Source organism: Kogia breviceps, chromosome 9 (genome assembly GCF_026419965.1).
Source record: "Kogia breviceps isolate mKogBre1 chromosome 9, mKogBre1 haplotype 1, whole genome shotgun sequence".
NCBI lineage: Eukaryota > Metazoa > Chordata > Mammalia > Artiodactyla > Physeteridae > Kogia > Kogia breviceps.
In genome coordinates this window covers 90,469,975-90,495,802 of record NC_081318.1, presented here as the reverse complement: position 1 = coordinate 90,495,802, position 25,828 = coordinate 90,469,975, and positions in this window count along the sequence as shown.

Sequence of the window (25,828 nt, the reverse complement as noted above, 5' to 3'; positions counted from 1 at the left end):
GGTGTTCGGACAGGCCCACGTCACTCTAATTTCCCATCACGAAGAGGAATTCACCAAAGGCTCGGCCTGCCTCGCCGCAAGCACAACAGGGCCTGAAGCAATCTGGCGCTATTGCGGCCAGCTCACACCAAAGCGAGCTGCCAAACGGAGCTCTGGGGCACTGCACTTCACAAACCTGCCGAGCTCTAAATGATAACACTCGTCCAAAAACATACTGAGGTAAGGCCACGAAGGGGATTTGAACGCAAGGCAGAATTGCACGAAACGGAGTTCAGGAGGTAGATGGGAATGGCCTTCCCAGCACAGGAAAAGCGGCAGAACGTGGACAATGATGCAGTTGGCCAAAAAGGGCGTATGCGTTTTTTCCTGAATATATTCAGGAAAAAACGCATACGCCCTTTTTGGCCAACCAAGCACCCGGGGAGAGCAAATCGGCACTACAAAGAAATCTCACTCCCCCCCCCGGGCAAAAGAGCCATCCGGAAAATGTCTAAAAACCAGAAAGGCAGGACAGGCCAAGGAGATAAGGGAGCCTTGTTCAGTTGCCGGGAGGGACGCAAAATGCCAACAGCCACTCTGGAGAAGCGTATGCTCGTTCCTAAAACACGTACAGAACAGAACCACAGAGCATAGGGCACCTCCACACGTGGGCCTATATCTTGGGAAAACTAAAAATCAACCAGACGCAGGCACCCCAAAGTTTAGGGCTTCTCTCTTTACAACAACCTCGACTTCGGGACACCCTTCATCTGCCGGGGAAGAGAGAAATGGACCAAGAATTTGTGCTACTTAGGTACGAGGGAATATCCCTTCAGCCATGGAATCCATGTCATAAGGCTGGTTCCAGCATAATGAGTGGATTGAGGTACGATGATGCTAAGTGAAATCTGTCCCACAGAAAAAGAAACTTGGGATATCACTTAGAGAGGGAATGTACAAATCGCTACCCACGACCCGAATGACAAAAGAGAACAGACTCACGCTTTTCGAAAACACACTTAGGCCTGCTTAAGCGGAAAGGTGAGGTGGCGTGATGCATAAAACACGACTTGGAAATGAGCACAGATACCGGTCGGAAAAGCAAATATATAATAGACACCACCTACTCCTTGCTCAGTGAACAGGACTCAACAGCTCCTATTCATCACAGAAGAATATATCAGACTCGTAAGCATCTGAAAACCTAAGTATTGATATCTCTCTGTAAGTGAATCAAGTGTGTGTCAAGCGGCATCAACACAGCACTGAAAATCAGCTAAAGCCCATTCTAAAAATACATTTCCAAAACACAGAAGAAAGAAGCACGGCGAGAGGGAGGGAAATTCTGCCAAAAAGCGTTCAGGGGCTGTGATGCAACCAGGATTGACCACATCGACACCCACAGCGGCAGAAGACATGAGGCTGGATACTCCTCAGGCTGAGAGGATTGCTGAGGTTGGAGGAGCAAAGGCAGAGCCTCTAGAGTTATCCTGCGTGCTACCCATTCCATGGGTCCCACCTCTCCAGGTTCAAGGCAACTTTCCTACAGCCAAACCACTCATGGGAATCCCAGGGGATGGTACACCGTGTGATCGGGAAAGCTTTCGAAAGCGCACCTCATTTTTCACCTCCGGGTGCTAGCGTCCGCCATTCCAGCCGCTTGACTAACAATTCCCCCACTTGCAGGATCAGCGTCTTGACACTCCTCTTTCGTAGGCTCTGCAAGTGGTCCGAAGGATGACCTGGAAGACGGGGAACCAATGAGAGACCAGCTGGCGGTGTTCGGACAGGCCCACGTCACTCTAATTTCCCATCACGAAGAGGAATTCACCAAAGGCTCGGCCTGCCTCGCCGCAAGCACAACAGGGCCTGAAGCAATCTGGCGCTATTGCGGCCAGCTCACACCAAAGCGAGCTGCCAAACGGAGCTCTGGGGCACTGCACTTCACAAACCTGCCGAGCTCTAAATGATAACACTCGTCCAAAAACATACTGAGGTAAGGCCACGAAGGGGATTTGAACGCAAGGCAGAATTGCACGAAACGGAGTTCAGGAGGTAGATGGGAATGGCCTTCCCAGCACAGGAAAAGCGGCAGAACGTGGACAATGATGCAGTTGGCCAAAAAGGGCGTATGCGTTTTTTCCTGAATATATTCAGGAAAAAACGCATACGCCCTTTTTGGCCAACCAAGCACCCGGGGAGAGCAAATCGGCACTACAAAGAAATCTCACTCCCCCCCCCCGGGCAAAAGAGCCATCCGGAAAATGTCTAAAAACCAGAAAGGCAGGACAGGCCAAGGAGATAAGGGAGCCTTGTTCAGTTGCCGGGAGGGACGCAAAATGCCAACAGCCACTCTGGAGAAGCGTATGCTCGTTCCTAAAACACGTACAGAACAGAACCACAGAGCATAGGGCACCTCCACACGTGGGCCTATATCTTGGGAAAACTAAAAATCAACCAGACGCAGGCACCCCAAAGTTTAGGGCTTCTCTCTTTACAACAACCTCGACTTCGGGACACCCTTCATCTGCCGGGGAAGAGAGAAATGGACCAAGAATTTGTGCTACTTAGGTACGAGGGAATATCCCTTCAGCCATGGAATCCATGTCATAAGGCTGGTTCCAGCATAATGAGTGGATTGAGGTACGATGATGCTAAGTGAAATCTGTCCCACAGAAAAAGAAACTTGGGATATCACTTAGAGAGGGAATGTACAAATCGCTACCCACGACCCGAATGACAAAAGAGAACAGACTCACGCTTTTCGAAAACACACTTAGGCCTGCTTAAGCGGAAAGGTGAGGTGGCGTGATGCATAAAACACGACTTGGAAACGAGCACAGATACCGGTCGGAAAAGCAAATATATAATAGACACCACCTACTCCTTGCTCAGTGAACAGGACTCAACAGCTCCTATTCATCACAGAAGAATATATCAGACTCGTAAGCATCTGAAAACCTAAGTATTGATATCTCTCTGTAAGTGAATCAAGTGTGTGTCAAGCGGCATCAACACAGCACTGAAAATCAGCTAAAGCCCATTCTAAAAATACATTTCCAAAACACAGAAGAAAGAAGCACGGCGAGAGGGAGGGAAATTCTGCCAAAAAGCGTTCAGGGGCTGTGATGCAACCAGGATTGACCACATCGACACCCACAGCGGCAGAAGACATGAGGCTGGATACTCCTCAGGCTGAGAGGATTGCTGAGGTTGGAGGAGCAAAGGCAGAGCCTCTAGAGTTATCCTGCGTGCTACCCATTCCATGGGTCCCACCTCTCCAGGTTCAAGGCAACTTTCCTACAGCCAAACCACTCATGGGAATCCCAGGGGATGGTACACCGTGTGATCGGGAAAGCTTTCGAAAGCGCACCTCATTTTTCACCTCCGGGTGCTAGCGTCCGCCATTCCAGCCGCTTGACTAACAATTCCCCCACTTGCAGGATCAGCGTCTTGACACTCCTCTTTCGTAGGCTCTGCAAGTGGTCCGAAGGATGACCTGGAAGACGGGGAACCAATGAGAGACCAGCTGGCGGTGTTCGGACAGGCCCACGTCACTCTAATTTCCCATCACGAAGAGGAATTCACCAAAGGCTCGGCCTGCCTCGCCGCAAGCACAACAGGGCCTGAAGCAATCTGGCGCTATTGCGGCCAGCTCACACCAAAGCGAGCTGCCAAACGGAGCTCTGGGGCACTGCACTTCACAAACCTGCCGAGCTCTAAATGATAACACTCGTCCAAAAACATACTGAGGTAAGGCCACGAAGGGGATTTGAACGCAAGGCAGAATTGCACGAAACGGAGTTCAGGAGGTAGATGGGAATGGCCTTCCCAGCACAGGAAAAGCGGCAGAACGTGGACAATGATGCAGTTGGCCAAAAAGGGCGTATGCGTTTTTTCCTGAATATATTCAGGAAAAAACGCATACGCCCTTTTTGGCCAACCAAGCACCCGGGGAGAGCAAATCGGCACTACAAAGAAATCTCACTCCCCCCCCCCGGGCAAAAGAGCCATCCGGAAAATGTCTAAAAACCAGAAAGGCAGGACAGGCCAAGGAGATAAGGGAGCCTTGTTCAGTTGCCGGGAGGGACGCAAAATGCCAACAGCCACTCTGGAGAAGCGTATGCTCGTTCCTAAAACACGTACAGAACAGAACCACAGAGCATAGGGCACCTCCACACGTGGGCCTATATCTTGGGAAAACTAAAAATCAACCAGACGCAGGCACCCCAAAGTTTAGGGCTTCTCTCTTTACAACAACCTCGACTTCGGGACACCCTTCATCTGCCGGGGAAGAGAGAAATGGACCAAGAATTTGTGCTACTTAGGTACGAGGGAATATCCCTTCAGCCATGGAATCCATGTCATAAGGCTGGTTCCAGCATAATGAGTGGATTGAGGTACGATGATGCTAAGTGAAATCTGTCCCACAGAAAAAGAAACTTGGGATATCACTTAGAGAGGGAATGTACAAATCGCTACCCACGACCCGAATGACAAAAGAGAACAGACTCACGCTTTTCGAAAACACACTTAGGCCTGCTTAAGCGGAAAGGTGAGGTGGCGTGATGCATAAAACACGACTTGGAAACGAGCACAGATACCGGTCGGAAAAGCAAATATATAATAGACACCACCTACTCCTTGCTCAGTGAACAGGACTCAACAGCTCCTATTCATCACAGAAGAATATATCAGACTCGTAAGCATCTGAAAACCTAAGTATTGATATCTCTCTGTAAGTGAATCAAGTGTGTGTCAAGCGGCATCAACACAGCACTGAAAATCAGCTAAAGCCCATTCTAAAAATACATTTCCAAAACACAGAAGAAAGAAGCACGGCGAGAGGGAGGGAAATTCTGCCAAAAAGCGTTCAGGGGCTGTGATGCAACCAGGATTGACCACATCGACACCCACAGCGGCAGAAGACATGAGGCTGGATACTCCTCAGGCTGAGAGGATTGCTGAGGTTGGAGGAGCAAAGGCAGAGCCTCTAGAGTTATCCTGCGTGCTACCCATTCCATGGGTCCCACCTCTCCAGGTTCAAGGCAACTTTCCTACAGCCAAACCACTCATGGGAATCCCAGGGGATGGTACACCGTGTGATCGGGAAAGCTTTCGAAAGCGCACCTCATTTTTCACCTCCGGGTGCTAGCGTCCGCCATTCCAGCCGCTTGACTAACAATTCCCCCACTTGCAGGATCAGCGTCTTGACACTCCTCTTTCGTAGGCTCTGCAAGTGGTCCGAAGGATGACCTGGAAGACGGGGAACCAATGAGAGACCAGCTGGCGGTGTTCGGACAGGCCCACGTCACTCTAATTTCCCATCACGAAGAGGAATTCACCAAAGGCTCGGCCTGCCTCGCCGCAAGCACAACAGGGCCTGAAGCAATCTGGCGCTATTGCGGCCAGCTCACACCAAAGCGAGCTGCCAAACGGAGCTCTGGGGCACTGCACTTCACAAACCTGCCGAGCTCTAAATGATAACACTCGTCCAAAAACATACTGAGGTAAGGCCACGAAGGGGATTTGAACGCAAGGCAGAATTGCACGAAACGGAGTTCAGGAGGTAGATGGGAATGGCCTTCCCAGCACAGGAAAAGCGGCAGAACGTGGACAATGATGCAGTTGGCCAAAAAGGGCGTATGCGTTTTTTCCTGAATATATTCAGGAAAAAACGCATACGCCCTTTTTGGCCAACCAAGCACCCGGGGAGAGCAAATCGGCACTACAAAGAAATCTCACTCCCCCCCCCCGGGCAAAAGAGCCATCCGGAAAATGTCTAAAAACCAGAAAGGCAGGACAGGCCAAGGAGATAAGGGAGCCTTGTTCAGTTGCCGGGAGGGACGCAAAATGCCAACAGCCACTCTGGAGAAGCGTATGCTCGTTCCTAAAACACGTACAGAACAGAACCACAGAGCATAGGGCACCTCCACACGTGGGCCTATATCTTGGGAAAACTAAAAATCAACCAGACGCAGGCACCCCAAAGTTTAGGGCTTCTCTCTTTACAACAACCTCGACTTCGGGACACCCTTCATCTGCCGGGGAAGAGAGAAATGGACCAAGAATTTGTGCTACTTAGGTACGAGGGAATATCCCTTCAGCCATGGAATCCATGTCATAAGGCTGGTTCCAGCATAATGAGTGGATTGAGGTACGATGATGCTAAGTGAAATCTGTCCCACAGAAAAAGAAACTTGGGATATCACTTAGAGAGGGAATGTACAAATCGCTACCCACGACCCGAATGACAAAAGAGAACAGACTCACGCTTTTCGAAAACACACTTAGGCCTGCTTAAGCGGAAAGGTGAGGTGGCGTGATGCATAAAACACGACTTGGAAACGAGCACAGATACCGGTCGGAAAAGCAAATATATAATAGACACCACCTACTCCTTGCTCAGTGAACAGGACTCAACAGCTCCTATTCATCACAGAAGAATATATCAGACTCGTAAGCATCTGAAAACCTAAGTATTGATATCTCTCTGTAAGTGAATCAAGTGTGTGTCAAGCGGCATCAACACAGCACTGAAAATCAGCTAAAGCCCATTCTAAAAATACATTTCCAAAACACAGAAGAAAGAAGCACGGCGAGAGGGAGGGAAATTCTGCCAAAAAGCGTTCAGGGGCTGTGATGCAACCAGGATTGACCACATCGACACCCACAGCGGCAGAAGACATGAGGCTGGATACTCCTCAGGCTGAGAGGATTGCTGAGGTTGGAGGAGCAAAGGCAGAGCCTCTAGAGTTATCCTGCGTGCTACCCATTCCATGGGTCCCACCTCTCCAGGTTCAAGGCAACTTTCCTACAGCCAAACCACTCATGGGAATCCCAGGGGATGGTACACCGTGTGATCGGGAAAGCTTTCGAAAGCGCACCTCATTTTTCACCTCCGGGTGCTAGCGTCCGCCATTCCAGCCGCTTGACTAACAATTCCCCCACTTGCAGGATCAGCGTCTTGACACTCCTCTTTCGTAGGCTCTGCAAGTGGTCCGAAGGATGACCTGGAAGACGGGGAACCAATGAGAGACCAGCTGGCGGTGTTCGGACAGGCCCACGTCACTCTAATTTCCCATCACGAAGAGGAATTCACCAAAGGCTCGGCCTGCCTCGCCGCAAGCACAACAGGGCCTGAAGCAATCTGGCGCTATTGCGGCCAGCTCACACCAAAGCGAGCTGCCAAACGGAGCTCTGGGGCACTGCACTTCACAAACCTGCCGAGCTCTAAATGATAACACTCGTCCAAAAACATACTGAGGTAAGGCCACGAAGGGGATTTGAACGCAAGGCAGAATTGCACGAAACGGAGTTCAGGAGGTAGATGGGAATGGCCTTCCCAGCACAGGAAAAGCGGCAGAACGTGGACAATGATGCAGTTGGCCAAAAAGGGCGTATGCGTTTTTTCCTGAATATATTCAGGAAAAAACGCATACGCCCTTTTTGGCCAACCAAGCACCCGGGGAGAGCAAATCGGCACTACAAAGAAATCTCACCACCCCCCCCGGGCAAAAGAGCCATCCGGAAAATGTCTAAAAACCAGAAAGGCAGGACAGGCCAAGGAGATAAGGGAGCCTTGTTCAGTTGCCGGGAGGGACGCAAAATGCCAACAGCCACTCTGGAGAAGCGTATGCTCGTTCCTAAAACACGTACAGAACAGAACCACAGAGCATAGGGCACCTCCACACGTGGGCCTATATCTTGGGAAAACTAAAAATCAACCAGACGCAGGCACCCCAAAGTTTAGGGCTTCTCTCTTTACAACAACCTCGACTTCGGGACACCCTTCATCTGCCGGGGAAGAGAGAAATGGACCAAGAATTTGTGCTACTTAGGTACGAGGGAATATCCCTTCAGCCATGGAATCCATGTCATAAGGCTGGTTCCAGCATAATGAGTGGATTGAGGTACGATGATGCTAAGTGAAATCTGTCCCACAGAAAAAGAAACTTGGGATATCACTTAGAGAGGGAATGTACAAATCGCTACCCACGACCCGAATGACAAAAGAGAACAGACTCACGCTTTTCGAAAACACACTTAGGCCTGCTTAAGCGGAAAGGTGAGGTGGCGTGATGCATAAAACACGACTTGGAAATGAGCACAGATACCGGTCGGAAAAGCAAATATATAATAGACACCACCTACTCCTTGCTCAGTGAACAGGACTCAACAGCTCCTATTCATCACAGAAGAATATATCAGACTCGTAAGCATCTGAAAACCTAAGTATTGATATCTCTCTGTAAGTGAATCAAGTGTGTGTCAAGCGGCATCAACACAGCACTGAAAATCACCTAAAGCCCATTCTAAAAATACATTTCCAAAACACAGAAGAAAGAAGCACGGCGAGAGGGAGGGAAATTCTGCCAAAAAGCGTTCAGGGGCTGTGATGCAACCAGGATTGACCACATCGACACCCACAGCGGCAGAAGACATGAGGCTGGATACTCCTCAGGCTGAGAGGATTGCTGAGGTTGGAGGAGCAAAGGCAGAGCCTCTAGAGTTATCCTGCGTGCTACCCATTCCATGGGTCCCACCTCTCCAGGTTCAAGGCAACTTTCCTACAGCCAAACCACTCATGGGAATCCCAGGGGATGGTACACCGTGTGATCGGGAAAGCTTTCGAAAGCGCACCTCATTTTTCACCTCCGGGTGCTAGCGTCCGCCATTCCAGCCGCTTGACTAACAATTCCCCCACTTGCAGGATCAGCGTCTTGACACTCCTCTTTCGTAGGCTCTGCAAGTGGTCCGAAGGATGACCTGGAAGACGGGGAACCAATGAGAGACCAGCTGGCGGTGTTCGGACAGGCCCACGTCACTCTAATTTCCCATCACGAAGAGGAATTCACCAAAGGCTCGGCCTGCCTCGCCGCAAGCACAACAGGGCCTGAAGCAATCTGGCGCTATTGCGGCCAGCTCACACCAAAGCGAGCTGCCAAACGGAGCTCTGGGGCACTGCACTTCACAAACCTGCCGAGCTCTAAATGATAACACTCGTCCAAAAACATACTGAGGTAAGGCCACGAAGGGGATTTGAACGCAAGGCAGAATTGCACGAAACGGAGTTCAGGAGGTAGATGGGAATGGCCTTCCCAGCACAGGAAAAGCGGCAGAACGTGGACAATGATGCAGTTGGCCAAAAAGGGCGTATGCGTTTTTTCCTGAATATATTCAGGAAAAAACGCATACGCCCTTTTTGGCCAACCAAGCACCCGGGGAGAGCAAATCGGCACTACAAAGAAATCTCACTCCCCCCCCCCGGGCAAAAGAGCCATCCGGAAAATGTCTAAAAACCAGAAAGGCAGGACAGGCCAAGGAGACAAGGGAGCCTTGTTCAGTTGCCGGGAGGGACGCAAAATGCCAACAGCCACTCTGGAGAAGCGTATGCTCGTTCCTAAAACACGTACAGAACAGAACCACAGAGCATAGGGCACCTCCACACGTGGGCCTATATCTTGGGAAAACTAAAAATCAACCAGACGCAGGCACCCCAAAGTTTAGGGCTTCTCTCTTTACAACAACCTCGACTTCGGGACACCCTTCATCTGCCGGGGAAGAGAGAAATGGACCAAGAATTTGTGCTACTTAGGTACGAGGGAATATCCCTCAGCCATGGAATCCATGTCATAAGGCTGGTTCCAGCATAATGACTGGATTGAGGTACGATGATGCTAAGTGAAATCTGTCCCACAGAAAAAGAAACTTGGGATATCACTTAGAGAGGGAATGTACAAATCGCTACCCACGACCCGAATGACAAAAGAGAACAGACTCACGCTGTTCGAAAACACACTTAGGCCTGCTTAAGCGGAAAGGTGAGGTGGCGTGATGCATAAAACACGACTTGGAAACGAGCACAGATACCGGTCGGAAAAGCAAATATATAATAGACACCACCTACTCCTTGCTCAGTGAACAGGACTCAACAGCTCCTATTCATCACAGAAGAATATATCAGACTCGTAAGCATCTGAAAACCTAAGTATTGATATCTCTCTGTAAGTGAATCAAGTGTGTGTCAAGCGGCATCAACACAGCACTGAAAATCAGCTAAAGCCCATTCTAAAAATACATTTCCAAAACACAGAAGAAAGAAGCACGGCGAGAGGGAGGGAAATTCTGCCAAAAAGCGTTCAGGGGCTGTGATGCAACCAGGATTGACCACATCGACACCCACAGCGGCAGAAGACATGAGGCTGGATACTCCTCAGGCTGAGAGGATTGCTGAGGTTGGAGGAGCAAAGGCAGAGCCTCTAGAGTTATCCTGCGTGCTACCCATTCCATGGGTCCCACCTCTCCAGGTTCAAGGCAACTTTCCTACAGCCAAACCACTCATGGGAATCCCAGGGGATGGTACACCGTGTGATCGGGAAAGCTTTCGAAAGCGCACCTCATTTGTCACCTCCGGGTGCTAGCGTCCGCCATTCCAGCCGCTTGACTAACAATTCCCCCACTTGCAGGATCAGCGTCTTGACACTCCTCTTTCGTAGGCTCTGCAAGTGGTCCGAAGGATGACCTGGAAGACGGGGAACCAATGAGAGACCAGCTGGCGGTGTTCGGACAGGCCCACGTCACTCTAATTTCCCATCACGAAGAGGAATTCACCAAAGGCTCGGCCTGCCTCGCCGCAAGCACAACAGGGCCTGAAGCAATCTGGCGCTATTGCGGCCAGCTCACACCAAAGCGAGCTGCCAAACGGAGCTCTGGGGCACTGCACTTCACAAACCTGCCGAGCTCTAAATGATAACACTCGTCCAAAAACATACTGAGGTAAGGCCACGAAGGGGATTTGAACGCAAGGCAGAATTGCACGAAACGGAGTTCAGGAGGTAGATGGGAATGGCCTTCCCAGCACAGGAAAAGCGGCAGAACGTGGACAATGATGCAGTTGGCCAAAAAGGGCGTATGCGTTTTTTCCTGAATATATTCAGGAAAAAACGCATACGCCCTTTTTGGCCAACCAAGCACCCGGGGAGAGCAAATCGGCACTACAAAGAAATCTCACTCCCCCCCCCCGGGCAAAAGAGCCATCCGGAAAATGTCTAAAAACCAGAAAGGCAGGACAGGCCAAGGAGACAAGGGAGCCTTGTTCAGTTGCCGGGAGGGACGCAAAATGCCAACAGCCACTCTGGAGAAGCGTATGCTCGTTCCTAAAACACGTACAGAACAGAACCACAGAGCATAGGGCACCTCCACACGTGGGCCTATATCTTGGGAAAACTAAAAATCAACCAGACGCAGGCACCCCAAAGTTTAGGGCTTCTCTCTTTACAACAACCTCGACTTCGGGACACCCTTCATCTGCCGGGGAAGAGAGAAATGGACCAAGAATTTGTGCTACTTAGGTACGAGGGAATATCCCTCAGCCATGGAATCCATGTCATAAGGCTGGTTCCAGCATAATGACTGGATTGAGGTACGATGATGCTAAGTGAAATCTGTCCCACAGAAAAAGAAACTTGGGATATCACTTAGAGAGGGAATGTACAAATCGCTACCCACGACCCGAATGACAAAAGAGAACAGACTCACGCTGTTCGAAAACACACTTAGGCCTGCTTAAGCGGAAAGGTGAGGTGGCGTGATGCATAAAACACGACTTGGAAACGAGCACAGATACCGGTCGGAAAAGCAAATATATAATAGACACCACCTACTCCTTGCTCAGTGAACAGGACTCAACAGCTCCTATTCATCACAGAAGAATATATCAGACTCGTAAGCATCTGAAAACCTAAGTATTGATATCTCTCTGTAAGTGAATCAAGTGTGTGTCAAGCGGCATCAACACAGCACTGAAAATCAGCTAAAGCCCATTCTAAAAATACATTTCCAAAACACAGAAGAAAGAAGCACGGCGAGAGGGAGGGAAATTCTGCCAAAAAGCGTTCAGGGGCTGTGATGCAACCAGGATTGACCACATCGACACCCACAGCGGCAGAAGACATGAGGCTGGATACTCCTCAGGCTGAGAGGATTGCTGAGGTTGGAGGAGCAAAGGCAGAGCCTCTAGAGTTATCCTGCGTGCTACCCATTCCATGGGTCCCACCTCTCCAGGTTCAAGGCAACTTTCCTACAGCCAAACCACTCATGGGAATCCCAGGGGATGGTACACCGTGTGATCGGGAAAGCTTTCGAAAGCGCACCTCATTTTTCACCTCCGGGTGCTAGCGTCCGCCATTCCAGCCGCTTGACTAACAATTCCCCCACTTGCAGGATCAGCGTCTTGACACTCCTCTTTCGTAGGCTCTGCAAGTGGTCCGAAGGATGACCTGGAAGACGGGGAACCAATGAGAGACCAGCTGGCGGTGTTCGGACAGGCCCACGTCACTCTAATTTCCCATCACGAAGAGGAATTCACCAAAGGCTCGGCCTGCCTCGCCGCAAGCACAACAGGGCCTGAAGCAATCTGGCGCTATTGCGGCCAGCTCACACCAAAGCGAGCTGCCAAACGGAGCTCTGGGGCACTGCACTTCACAAACCTGCCGAGCTCTAAATGATAACACTCGTCCAAAAACATACTGAGGTAAGGCCACGAAGGGGATTTGAACGCAAGGCAGAATTGCACGAAACGGAGTTCAGGAGGTAGATGGGAATGGCCTTCCCAGCACAGGAAAAGCGGCAGAACGTGGACAATGATGCAGTTGGCCAAAAAGGGCGTATGCGTTTTTTCCTGAATATATTCAGGAAAAAACGCATACGCCCTTTTTGGCCAACCAAGCACCCGGGGAGAGCAAATCGGCACTACAAAGAAATCTCACCACCCCCCCCGGGCAAAAGAGCCATCCGGAAAATGTCTAAAAACCAGAAAGGCAGGACAGGCCAAGGAGATAAGGGAGCCTTGTTCAGTTGCCGGGAGGGACGCAAAATGCCAACAGCCACTCTGGAGAAGCGTATGCTCGTTCCTAAAACACGTACAGAACAGAACCACAGAGCATAGGGCACCTCCACACGTGGGCCTATATCTTGGGAAAACTAAAAATCAACCAGACGCAGGCACCCCAAAGTTTAGGGCTTCTCTCTTTACAACAACCTCGACTTCGGGACACCCTTCATCTGCCGGGGAAGAGAGAAATGGACCAAGAATTTGTGCTACTTAGGTACGAGGGAATATCCCTCAGCCATGGAATCCATGTCATAAGGCTGGTTCCAGCATAATGAGTGGATTGAGGTACGATGATGCTAAGTGAAATCTGTCCCACAGAAAAAGAAACTTGGGATATCACTTAGAGAGGGAATGTACAAATCGCTACCCACGACCCGAATGACAAAAGAGAACAGACTCACGCTTTTCGAAAACACACTTAGGCCTGCTTAAGCGGAAAGGTGAGGTGGCGTGATGCATAAAACACGACTTGGAAATGAGCACAGATACCGGTCGGAAAAGCAAATATATAATAGACACCACCTACTCCTTGCTCAGTGAACAGGACTCAACAGCTCCTATTCATCACAGAAGAATATATCAGACTCGTAAGCATCTGAAAACCTAAGTATTGATATCTCTCTGTAAGTGAATCAAGTGTGTGTCAAGCGGCATCAACACAGCACTGAAAATCAGCTAAAGCCCATTCTAAAAATACATTTCCAAAACACAGAAGAAAGAAGCACGGCGAGAGGGAGGGAAATTCTGCCAAAAAGCGTGCAGGGGCTGTGATGCAACCAGGATTGACCACATCGACACCCACAGCGGCAGAAGACATGAGGCTGGATACTCCTCAGGCTGAGAGGATTGCTGAGGTTGGAGGAGCAAAGGCAGAGCCTCTAGAGTTATCCTGCGTGCTACCCATTCCATGGGTCCCACCTCTCCAGGTTCAAGGCAACTTTCCTACAGCCAAACCACTCATGGGAATCCCAGGGGATGGTACACCGTGTGATCGGGAAAGCTTTCGAAAGCGCACCTCATTTTTCACCTCCGGGTGCTAGCGTCCGCCATTCCAGCCGCTTGACTAACAATTCCCCCACTTGCAGGATCAGCGTCTTGACACTCCTCTTTCGTAGGCTCTGCAAGTGGTCCGAAGGATGACCTGGAAGACGGGGAACCAATGAGAGACCAGCTGGCGGTGTTCGGACAGGCCCACGTCACTCTAATTTCCCATCACGAAGAGGAATTCACCAAAGGCTCGGCCTGCCTCGCCGCAAGCACAACAGGGCCTGAAGCAATCTGGCGCTATTGCGGCCAGCTCACACCAAAGCGAGCTGCCAAACGGAGCTCTGGGGCACTGCACTTCACAAACCTGCCGAGCTCTAAATGATAACACTCGTCCAAAAACATACTGAGGTAAGGCCACGAAGGGGATTTGAACGCAAGGCAGAATTGCACGAAACGGAGTTCAGGAGGTAGATGGGAATGGCCTTCCCAGCACAGGAAAAGCGGCAGAACGTGGACAATGATGCAGTTGGCCAAAAAGGGCGTATGCGTTTTTTCCTGAATATATTCAGGAAAAAACGCATACGCCCTTTTTGGCCAACCAAGCACCCGGGGAGAGCAAATCGGCACTACAAAGAAATCTCACTCCCCCCCCCCGGGCAAAAGAGCCATCCGGAAAATGTCTAAAAACCAGAAAGGCAGGACAGGCCAAGGAGATAAGGGAGCCTTGTTCAGTTGCCGGGAGGGACGCAAAATGCCAACAGCCACTCTGGAGAAGCGTATGCTCGTTCCTAAAACACGTACAGAACAGAACCACAGAGCATAGGGCACCTCCACACGTGGGCCTATATCTTGGGAAAACTAAAAATCAACCAGACGCAGGCACCCCAAAGTTTAGGGCTTCTCTCTTTACAACAACCTCGACTTCGGGACACCCTTCATCTGCCGGGGAAGAGAGAAATGGACCAAGAATTTGTGCTACTTAGGTACGAGGGAATATCCCTTCAGCCATGGAATCCATGTCATAAGGCTGGTTCCAGCATAATGAGTGGATTGAGGTACGATGATGCTAAGTGAAATCTGTCCCACAGAAAAAGAAACTTGGGATATCACTTGGAGAGGGAATGTACAAATCGCTACCCACGACCCGAATGACAAAAGAGAACAGACTCACGCTTTTCGAAAACACACTTAGGCCTGCTTAAGCGGAAAGGTGAGGTGGCGTGATGCATAAAACACGACTTGGAAATGAGCACAGATACCGGTCGGAAAAGCAAATATATAATAGACACCACCTACTCCTTGCTCAGTGAACAGGACTCAACAGCTCCTATTCATCACAGAAGAATATATCAGACTCGTAAGCATCTGAAAACCTAAGTATTGATATCTCTCTGTAAGTGAATCAAGTGTGTGTCAAGCGGCATCAACACAGCACTGAAAATCAGCTAAAGCCCATTCTAAAAATACATTTCCAAAACACAGAAGAAAGAAGCACGGCGAGAGGGAGGGAAATTCTGCCAAAAAGCGTTCAGGGGCTGTGATGCAACCAGGATTGACCACATCGACACCCACAGCGGCAGAAGACATGAGGCTGGATACTCCTCAGGCTGAGAGGATTGCTGAGGTTGGAGGAGCAAAGGCAGAGCCTCTAGAGTTATCCTGCGTGCTACCCATTCCATGGGTCCCACCTCTCCAGGTTCAAGGCAACTTTCCTACAGCCAAACCACTCATGGGAATCCCAGGGGATGGTACACCGTGTGATCGGGAAAGCTTTCGAAAGCGCACCTCATTTTTCACCTCCGGGTGCTAGCGTCCGCCATTCCAGCCGCTTGACTAACAATTCCCCCACTTGCAGGATCAGCGTCTTGACACTCCTCTTTCGTAGGCTCTGCAAGTGGTCCGAAGGATGACCTGGAAGACGGGGAACCAATGAGAGACCAGCTGGCGGTGTTCGGACAGGCCCACGTCACTCTAATTTCCCATCACGAAGAGGAATTCACCAAAGGCTCGGCCTGCCTCGCCGCAAGCACAACAGGGCCTGAAGCAATCTGGCGCTATTGCGGCCAGCTCACACCAAAGCGAGCTGCCAAACGGAGCTCTGGGGCACTGCACTTCACAAACCTGCCGAGCTCTAAATGATAACACTCGTCCAAAAACATACTGAGGTAAGGCCACGAAGGGGATTTGAACGCAAGGCAGAATTGCACGAAACGGAGTTCAGGAGGTAGATGGGAATGGCCTTCCCAGCACAGGAAAAGCGGCAGAACGTGGACAATGATGCAGTTGGCCAAAAAGGGCGTATGCGTTTTTTCCTGAATATATTCAGGAAAAAACGCATACGCCCTTTTTGGCCAACCAAGCACCCGGGGAGAGCAAATCGGCACTACAAAGAAATCTCACCACCCCCCCCGGGCAAAAGAGCCATCCGGAAAATGTCTAAAAACCAGAAAGGCAGGACAGGCCAAGGAGATAAGGGAGCCTTGTTCAGTTGCCGGGAGGGACGCAAAATGCCAACAGCCACTCTGGAGAAGCGTATGCTCGTTCCTAAAACACGTACAGAACAGAACCACAGAGCATAGGGCACCTCCACACGTGGGCCTATATCTTGGGAAAACTAAAAATCAACCAGACGCAGGCACCCCAAAGTTTAGGGCTTCTCTCTTTACAACAACCTCGACTTCGGGACACCCTTCATCTGCCGGGGAAGAGAGAAATGGACCAAGAATTTGTGCTACTTAGGTACGAGGGAATATCCCTCAGCCATGGAATCCATGTCATAAGGCTGGTTCCAGCATAATGAGTGGATTGAGGTACGATGATGCTAAGTGAAATCTGTCCCACAGAAAAAGAAACTTGGGATATCACTTAGAGAGGGAATGTACAAATCGCTACCCACGACCCGAATGACAAAAGAGAACAGACTCACGCTTTTCGAAAACACACTTAGGCCTGCTTAAGCGGAAAGGTGAGGTGGCGTGATGCATAAAACACGACTTGGAAATGAGCACAGATACCGGTCGGAAAAGCAAATATATAATAGACACCACCTACTCCTTGCTCAGTGAACAGGACTCAACAGCTCCTATTCATCACAGAAGAATATATCAGACTCGTAAGCATCTGAAAACCTAAGTATTGATATCTCTCTGTAAGTGAATCAAGTGTGTGTCAAGCGGCATCAACACAGCACTGAAAATCAGCTAAAGCCCATTCTAAAAATACATTTCCAAAACACAGAAGAAAGAAGCACGGCGAGAGGGAGGGAAATTCTGCCAAAAAGCGTTCAGGGGCTGTGATGCAACCAGGATTGACCACATCGACACCCACAGCGGCAGAAGACATGAGGCTGGATACTCCTCAGGCTGAGAGGATTGCTGAGGTTGGAGGAGCAAAGGCAGAGCCTCTAGAGTTATCCTGCGTGCTACCCATTCCATGGGTCCCACCTCTCCAGGTTCAAGGCAACTTTCCTACAGCCAAACCACTCATGGGAATCCCAGGGGATGGTACACCGTGTGATCGGGAAAGCTTTCGAAAGCGCACCTCATTTTTCACCTCCGGGTGCTAGCGTCCGCCATTCCAGCCGCTTGACTAACAATTCCCCCACTTGCAGGATCAGCGTCTTGACACTCCTCTTTCGTAGGCTCTGCAAGTGGTCCGAAGGATGACCTGGAAGACGGGGAACCAATGAGAGACCAGCTGGCGGTGTTCGGACAGGCCCACGTCACTCTAATTTCCCATCACGAAGAGGAATTCACCAAAGGCTCGGCCTGCCTCGCCGCAAGCACAACAGGGCCTGAAGCAATCTGGCGCTATTGCGGCCAGCTCACACCAAAGCGAGCTGCCAAACGGAGCTCTGGGGCACTGCACTTCACAAACCTGCCGAGCTCTAAATGATAACACTCGTCCAAAAACATACTGAGGTAAGGCCACGAAGGGGATTTGAACGCAAGGCAGAATTGCACGAAACGGAGTTCAGGAGGTAGATGGGAATGGCCTTCCCAGCACAGGAAAAGCGGCAGAACGTGGACAATGATGCAGTTGGCCAAAAAGGGCGTATGCGTTTTTTCCTGAATATATTCAGGAAAAAACGCATACGCCCTTTTTGGCCAACCAAGCACCCGGGGAGAGCAAATCGGCACTACAAAGAAATCTCACCCCCCGCCCCCGGGCAAAAGAGCCATCCGGAAAATGTCTAAAAACCAGAAAGGCAGGACAGGCCAAGGAGATAAGGGAGCCTTGTTCAGTTGCCGGGAGGGACGCAAAATGCCAACAGCCACTCTGGAGAAGCGTATGCTCGTTCCTAAAACACGTACAGAACAGAACCACAGAGCATAGGGCACCTCCACACGTGGGCCTATATCTTGGGAAAACTAAAAATCAACCAGACGCAGGCACCCCAAAGTTTAGGGCTTCTCTCTTTACAACAACCTCGACTTCGGGACACCCTTCATCTGCCGGGGAAGAGAGAAATGGACCAAGAATTTGTGCTACTTAGGTACGAGGGAATATCCCTCAGCCATGGAATCCATGTCATAAGGCTGGTTCCAGCATAATGAGTGGATTGAGGTACGATGATGCTAAGTGAAATCTGTCCCACAGAAAAAGAAACTTGGGATATCACTTAGAGAGGGAATGTACAAATCGCTACCCACGACCCGAATGACAAAAGAGAACAGACTCACGCTTTTCGAAAACACACTTAGGCCTGCTTAAGCGGAAAGGTGAGGTGGCGTGATGCATAAAACACGACTTGGAAATGAGCACAGATACCGGTCGGAAAAGCAAATATATAATAGACACCACCTACTCCTTGCTCAGTGAACAGGACTCAACAGCTCCTATTCATCACAGAAGAATATATCAGACTCGTAAGCATCTGAAAACCTAAGTATTGATATCTCTCTGTAAGTGAATCAAGTGTGTGTCAAGCGGCATCAACACAGCACTGAAAATCAGCTAAAGCCCATTCTAAAAATACATTTCCAAAACACAGAAGAAAGAAGCACGGCGAGAGGGAGGGAAATTCTGCCAAAAAGCGTTCAGGGGCTGTGATGCAACCAGGATTGACCACATCGACACCCACAGCGGCAGAAGACATGAGGCTGGATACTCCTCAGGCTGAGAGGATTGCTGAGGTTGGAGGAGCAAAGGCAGAGCCTCTAGAGTTATCCTGCGTGCTACCCATTCCATGGGTCCCACCTCTCCAGGTTCAAGGCAACTTTCCTACAGCCAAACCACTCATGGGAATCCCAGGGGATGGTACACCGTGTGATCGGGAAAGCTTTCGAAAGCGCACCTCATTTTTCACCTCCGGGTGCTAGCGTCCGCCATTCCAGCCGCTTGACTAACAATTCCCCCACTTGCAGGATCAGCGTCTTGACACTCCTCTTTCGTAGGCTCTGCAAGTGGTCCGAAGGATGACCTGGAAGACGGGGAACCAATGAGAGACCAGCTGGCGGTGTTCGGACAGGCCCACGTCACTCTAATTTCCCATCACGAAGAGGAATTCACCAAAGGCTCGGCCTGCCTCGCCGCAAGCACAACAGGGCCTGAAGCAATCTGGCGCTATTGCGGCCAGCTCACACCAAAGCGAGCTGCCAAACGGAGCTCTGGGGCACTGCACTTCACAAACCTGCCGAGCTCTAAATGATAACACTCGTCCAAAAACATACTGAGGTAAGGCCACGAAGGGGATTTGAACGCAAGGCAGAATTGCACGAAACGGAGTTCAGGAGGTAGATGGGAATGGCCTTCCCAGCACAGGAAAAGCGGCAGAACGTGGACAATGATGCAGTTGGCCAAAAAGGGCGTATGCGTTTTTTCCTGAATATATTCAGGAAAAAACGCATACGCCCTTTTTGGCCAACCAAGCACCCGGGGAGAGCAAATCGGCACTACAAAGAAATCTCACCCCCCGCCCCCGGGCAAACGAGCCATCCGGAAAATGTCTAAAAACCAGAAAGGCAGGACAGGCCAAGGAGATAAGGGAGCCTTGTTCAGTTGCCGGGAGGGACGCAAAATGCCAACAGCCACTCTGGAGAAGCGTATGCTCGTTCCTAAAACACGTACAGAACAGAACCACAGAGCATAGGGCACCTCCACACGTGGGCCTATATCTTGGGAAAACTAAAAATCAACCAGACGCAGGCACCCCAAAGTTTAGGGCTTCTCTCTTTACAACAACCTCGACTTCGGGACACCCTTCATCTGCCGGGGAAGAGAGAAATGGACCAAGAATTTGTGCTACTTAGGTACGAGGGAATATCCCTCAGCCATGGAATCCATGTCATAAGGCTGGTTCCAGCATAATGAGTGGATTGAGGTACGATGATGCTAAGTGAAATCTGTCCCACAGAAAAAGAAACTTGGGATATCACTTAGAGAGGGAATGTACAAATCGCTACCCACGACCCGAATGACAAAAGAGAACAGACTCACGCTTTTCGAAAACACACTTAGGCCTGCTTAAGCGGAAAGGTGAGGTGGCGTGATGCATAAAACACGACTTGGAAATGAGCACAGATACCGGTCGGAAAAGCAAATATATAATAGACACCACCTACTCCTTGCTCAGTGAACAGGACTCAACAGCTCCTATTCATCACAGAAGAATATATCAGACTCGTAAGCATCTGAAAACCTAAGTATTGATATCTCTCTGTAAGAGAATCAAGTGTGTGTCAAGCGGCATCAACACAGCACTGAAAATCAGCTAAAGCCCATTCTAAAAATACATTTCCAAAACACAGAAGAAAGAAGCACGGCGAGAGGGAGGGAAATTCTGCCAAAAAGCGTTCAGGGGCTGTGATGCAACCAGGATTGACCACATCTACACGCACAGCGGCAGAAGACATAAGGCTGGATACTCCTCAGGCTGAGAGGATTGCTGAGGTTGGAGGAGCAAAGGCAGAGCCTCTAGAGTTATCCTGCGTGCTACCCATTCCATGGGTCCCACCTCTCCAGGTTCAAGGCAACTTTCCTACAGCCAAACCACTCATGGGAATCCCAGGGGATGGTACACCGTGTGATCGGGAAAGCTTTCGAAAGCGCACCTCATTTTTCACCTCCGGGTGCTAGCGTCCGCCATTCCAGCCGCTTGACTAACAATTCCCCCACTTGCAGGATCAGCGTCTTGACACTCCTCTTTCGTAGGCTCTGCAAGTGGTCCGAAGGATGACCTGGAAGACGGGGAACCAATGAGAGACCAGCTGGCGGTGTTCGGACAGGCCCACGTCACTCTAATTTCCCATCACGAAGAGGAATTCACCAAAGGCTCGGCCTGCCTCGCCGCAAGCACAACAGGGCCTGAAGCAATCTGGCGCTATTGCGGCCAGCTCACACCAAAGCGAGCTGCCAAACGGAGCTCTGGGGCACTGCACTTCACAAACCTGCCGAGCTCTAAATGATAACACTCGTCCAAAAACATACTGAGGTAAGGCCACGAAGGGGATTTGAACGCAAGGCAGAATTGCACGAAACGGAGTTCAGGAGGTAGATGGGAATGGCCTTCCCGGCACAGGAAAAGCGGCAGAACGTGGACAATGATGCAGTTGGCCAAAAAGGGCGTATGCGTTTTTTCCTGAATATATTCAGGAAAAAACGCATACGCCCTTTTTGGCCAACCAAGCACCCGGGGAGAGCAAATCGGCACTACAAAGAAATCTCACCCCCCGCCCCCGGGCAAAAGAGCCATCCGGAAAATGTCTAAAAACCAGAAAGGCAGGACAGGCCAAGGAGATAAGGGAGCCTTGTTCAGTTGCCGGGAGGGACGCAAAATGCCAACAGCCACTCTGGAGAAGCGTATGCTCGTTCCTAAAACACGTACAGAACAGAACCACAGAGCATAGGGCACCTCCACACGTGGGCCTATATCTTGGGAAAACTAAAAATCAACCAGACGCAGGCACCCCAAAGTTTAGGGCTTCTCTCTTTACAACAACCTCGACTTCGGGACACCCTTCATCTGCCGGGGAAGAGAGAAATGGACCAAGAATTTGTGCTACTTAGGTACGAGGGAATATCCCTCAGCCATGGAATCCATGTCATAAGGCTGGTTCCAGCATAATGAGTGGATTGAGGTACGATGATGCTAAGTGAAATCTGTCCCACAGAAAAAGAAACTTGGGATATCACTTAGAGAGGGAATGTACAAATCGCTACCCACGACCCGAATGACAAAAGAGAACAGACTCACGCTTTTCGAAAACACACTTAGGCCTGCTTAAGCGGAAAGGTGAGGTGGCGTGATGCATAAAACACGACTTGGAAACGAGCACAGATACCGGTCGGAAAAGCAAATATATAATAGACACCACCTACTCCTTGCTCAGTGAACAGGACTCAACAGCTCCTATTCATCACAGAAGAATATATCAGACTCGTAAGCATCTGAAAACCTAAGTATTGATATCTCTCTGTAAGAGAATCAAGTGTGTGTCAAGCGGCATCAACACAGCACTGAAAATCAGCTAAAGCCCATTCTAAAAATACATTTCCAAAACACAGAAGAAAGAAGCACGGCGAGAGGGAGGGAAATTCTGCCAAAAAGCGTTCAGGGGCTGTGATGCAACCAGGATTGACCACATCTACACCCACAGCGGCAGAAGACATAAGGCTGGATACTCCTCAGGCTGAGAGGATTGCTGAGGTTGGAGGAGCAAAGGCAGAGCCTCTAGAGTTATCCTGCGTGCTACCCATTCCATGGGTCCCACCTCTCCAGGTTCAAGGCAACTTTCCTACAGCCAAACCACTCATGGGAATCCCAGGGGATGGTACACCGTGTGATCGGGAAAGCTTTCGAAAGCGCACCTCATTTTTCACCTCCGGGTGCTAGCGTCCGCCATTCCAGCCGCTTGACTAACAATTCCCCCACTTGCAGGATCAGCGTCTTGACACTCCTCTTTCGTAGGCTCTGCAAGTGGTCCGAAGGATGACCTGGAAGACGGGGAACCAATGAGAGACCAGCTGGCGGTGTTCGGACAGGCCCACGTCACTCTAATTTCCCATCACGAAGAGGAATTCACCAAAGGCTCGGCCTGCCTCGCCGCAAGCACAACAGGGCCTGAAGCAATCTGGCGCTATTGCGGCCAGCTCACACCAAAGCGAGCTGCCAAACGGAGCTCTGGGGCACTGCACTTCACAAACCTGCCGAGCTCTAAATGATAACACTCGTCCAAAAACATACTGAGGTAAGGCCACGAAGGGGATTTGAACGCAAGGCAGAATTGCACGAAACGGAGTTCAGGAGGTAGATGGGAATGGCCTTCCCAGCACAGGAAAAGCGGCAGAACGTGGACAATGATGCAGTTGGCCAAAAAGGGCGTATGCGTTTTTTCCTGAATATATTCAGGAAAAAACGCATACGCCCTTTTTGGCCAACCAAGCACCCGGGGAGAGCAAATCGGCACTACAAAGAAATCTCACCCCCCGCCCCCGGGCAAAAGAGCCATCCGGAAAATGTCTAAAAACCAGAAAGGCAGGACAGGCCAAGGAGATAAGGGAGCCTTGTTCAGTTGCCGGGAGGGACGCAAAATGCCAACAGCCACTCTGGAGAAGCGTATGCTCGTTCCTAAAACACGTACAGAACAGAACCACAGAGCATAGGGCACCTCCACACGTGGGCCTATATCTTGGGAAAACTAAAAATCAACCAGACGCAGGCACCCCAAAGTTTAGGGCTTCTCTCTTTACAACAACCTCGACTTCGGGACACCCTTCATCTGCCGGGGAAGAGAGAAATGGACCAAGAATTTGTGCTACTTAGGTACGAGGGAATATCCCTCAGCCATGGAATCCATGTCATAAGGCTGGTTCCAGCATAATGAGTGGATTGAGGTACGATGATGCTAAGTGAAATCTGTCCCACAGAAAAAGAAACTTGGGATATCACTTAGAGAGGGAATGTACAAATCGCTACCCACGACCCGAATGACAAAAGAGAACAGACTCACGCTTTTCGAAAACACACTTAGGCCTGCTTAAGCGGAAAGGTGAGGTGGCGTGATGCATAAAACACGACTTGGAAATGAGCACAGATACCGGTCGGAAAAGCAAATATATAATAGACACCACCTACTCCTTGCTCAGTGAACAGGACTCAACAGCTCCTATTCATCACAGAAGAATATATCAGACTCGTAAGCATCTGAAAACCTAAGTATTGATATCTCTCTGTAAGAGAATCAAGTGTGTGTCAAGCGGCATCAACACAGCACTGAAAATCAGCTAAAGCCCATTCTAAAAATACATTTCCAAAACACAGAGGAAAGAAGCACGGCGAGAGGGAGGGAAATTCTGCCAAAAAGCGTTCAGGGGCTGTGATGCAACCAGGATTGACCACATCTACACCCACAGCGGCAGAAGACATGAGGCTGGATACTCCTCAGGCTGAGAGGATTGCTGAGGTTGGAGGAGCAAAGGCAGAGCCTCTAGAGTTATCCTGCGTGCTACCCATTCCATGGGTCCCACCTCTCCAGGTTCAAGGCAACTTTCCTACAGCCAAACCACTCATGGGAATCCCAGGGGATGGTACACCGTGTGATCGGGAAAGCTTTCGAAAGCGCACCTCATTTTTCACCTCCGGGTGCTAGCGTCCGCCATTCCAGCCGCTTGACTAACAATTCCCCCACTTGCAGGATCAGCGTCTTGACACTCCTCTTTCGTAGGCTCTGCAAGTGGTCCGAAGGATGACCTGGAAGACGGGGAACCAATGAGAGACCAGCTGGCGGTGTTCGGACAGGCCCACGTCACTCTAATTTCCCATCACGAAGAGGAATTCACCAAAGGCTCGGCCTGCCTCGCCGCAAGCACAACAGGGCCTGAAGCAATCTGGCGCTATTGCGGCCAGCTCACACCAAAGCGAGCTGCTAAACGGAGCTCTGGGGCACTGCACTTCACAAACCTGCCGAGCTCTAAATGATAACACTCGTCCAAAAACATACTGAGGTAAGGCCACGAAGGGGATTTGAACGCAAGGCAGAATTGCACGAAACGGAGTTCAGGAGGTAGATGGGAATGGCCTTCCCAGCACAGGAAAAGCGGCAGAACGTGGACAATGATGCAGTTGGCCAAAAAGGGCGTATGCGTTTTTTCCTGAATATATTCAGGAAAAAACGCATACGCCCTTTTTGGCCAACCAAGCACCCGGGGAGAGCAAATCGGCACTACAAAGAAATCTCACTCCCCCCCCCCCCGGGCAAAAGAGCCATCCGGAAAATGTCTAAAAACCAGAAAGGCAGGACAGGCCAAGGAGATAAGGGAGCCTTGTTCAGTTGCCGGGAGGGACGCAAAATGCCAACAGCCACTCTGGAGAAGCGTATGCTCGTTCCTAAAACACGTACAGAACAGAACCACAGAGCATAGGGCACCTCCACACGTGGGCCTATATCTTGGGAAAACTAAAAATCAACCAGACGCAGGCACCCCAAAGTTTAGGGCTTCTCTCTTTACAACAACCTCGACTTCGGGACACCCTTCATCTGCCGGGGAAGAGAGAAATGGACCAAGAATTTGTGCTACTTAGGTACGAGGGAATATCCCTTCAGCCATGGAATCCATGTCATAAGGCTGGTTCCAGCATAATGAGTGGATTGAGGTACGATGATGCTAAGTGAAATCTGTCCCACAGAAAAAGAAACTTGGGATATCACTTAGAGAGGGAATGTACAAATCGCTACCCACGACCCGAATGACAAAAGAGAACAGACTCACGCTTTTCGAAAACACACTTAGGCCTGCTTAAGCGGAAAGGTGAGGTGGCGTGATGCATAAAACACGACTTGGAAATGAGCACAGATACCGGTCGGAAAAGCAAATATATAATAGACACCACCTACTCCTTGCTCAGTGAACAGGACTCAACAGCTCCTATTCATCACAGAAGAATATATCAGACTCGTAAGCATCTGAAAACCTAAGTATTGATATCTCTCTGTAAGTGAATCAAGTGTGTGTCAAGCGGCATCAACA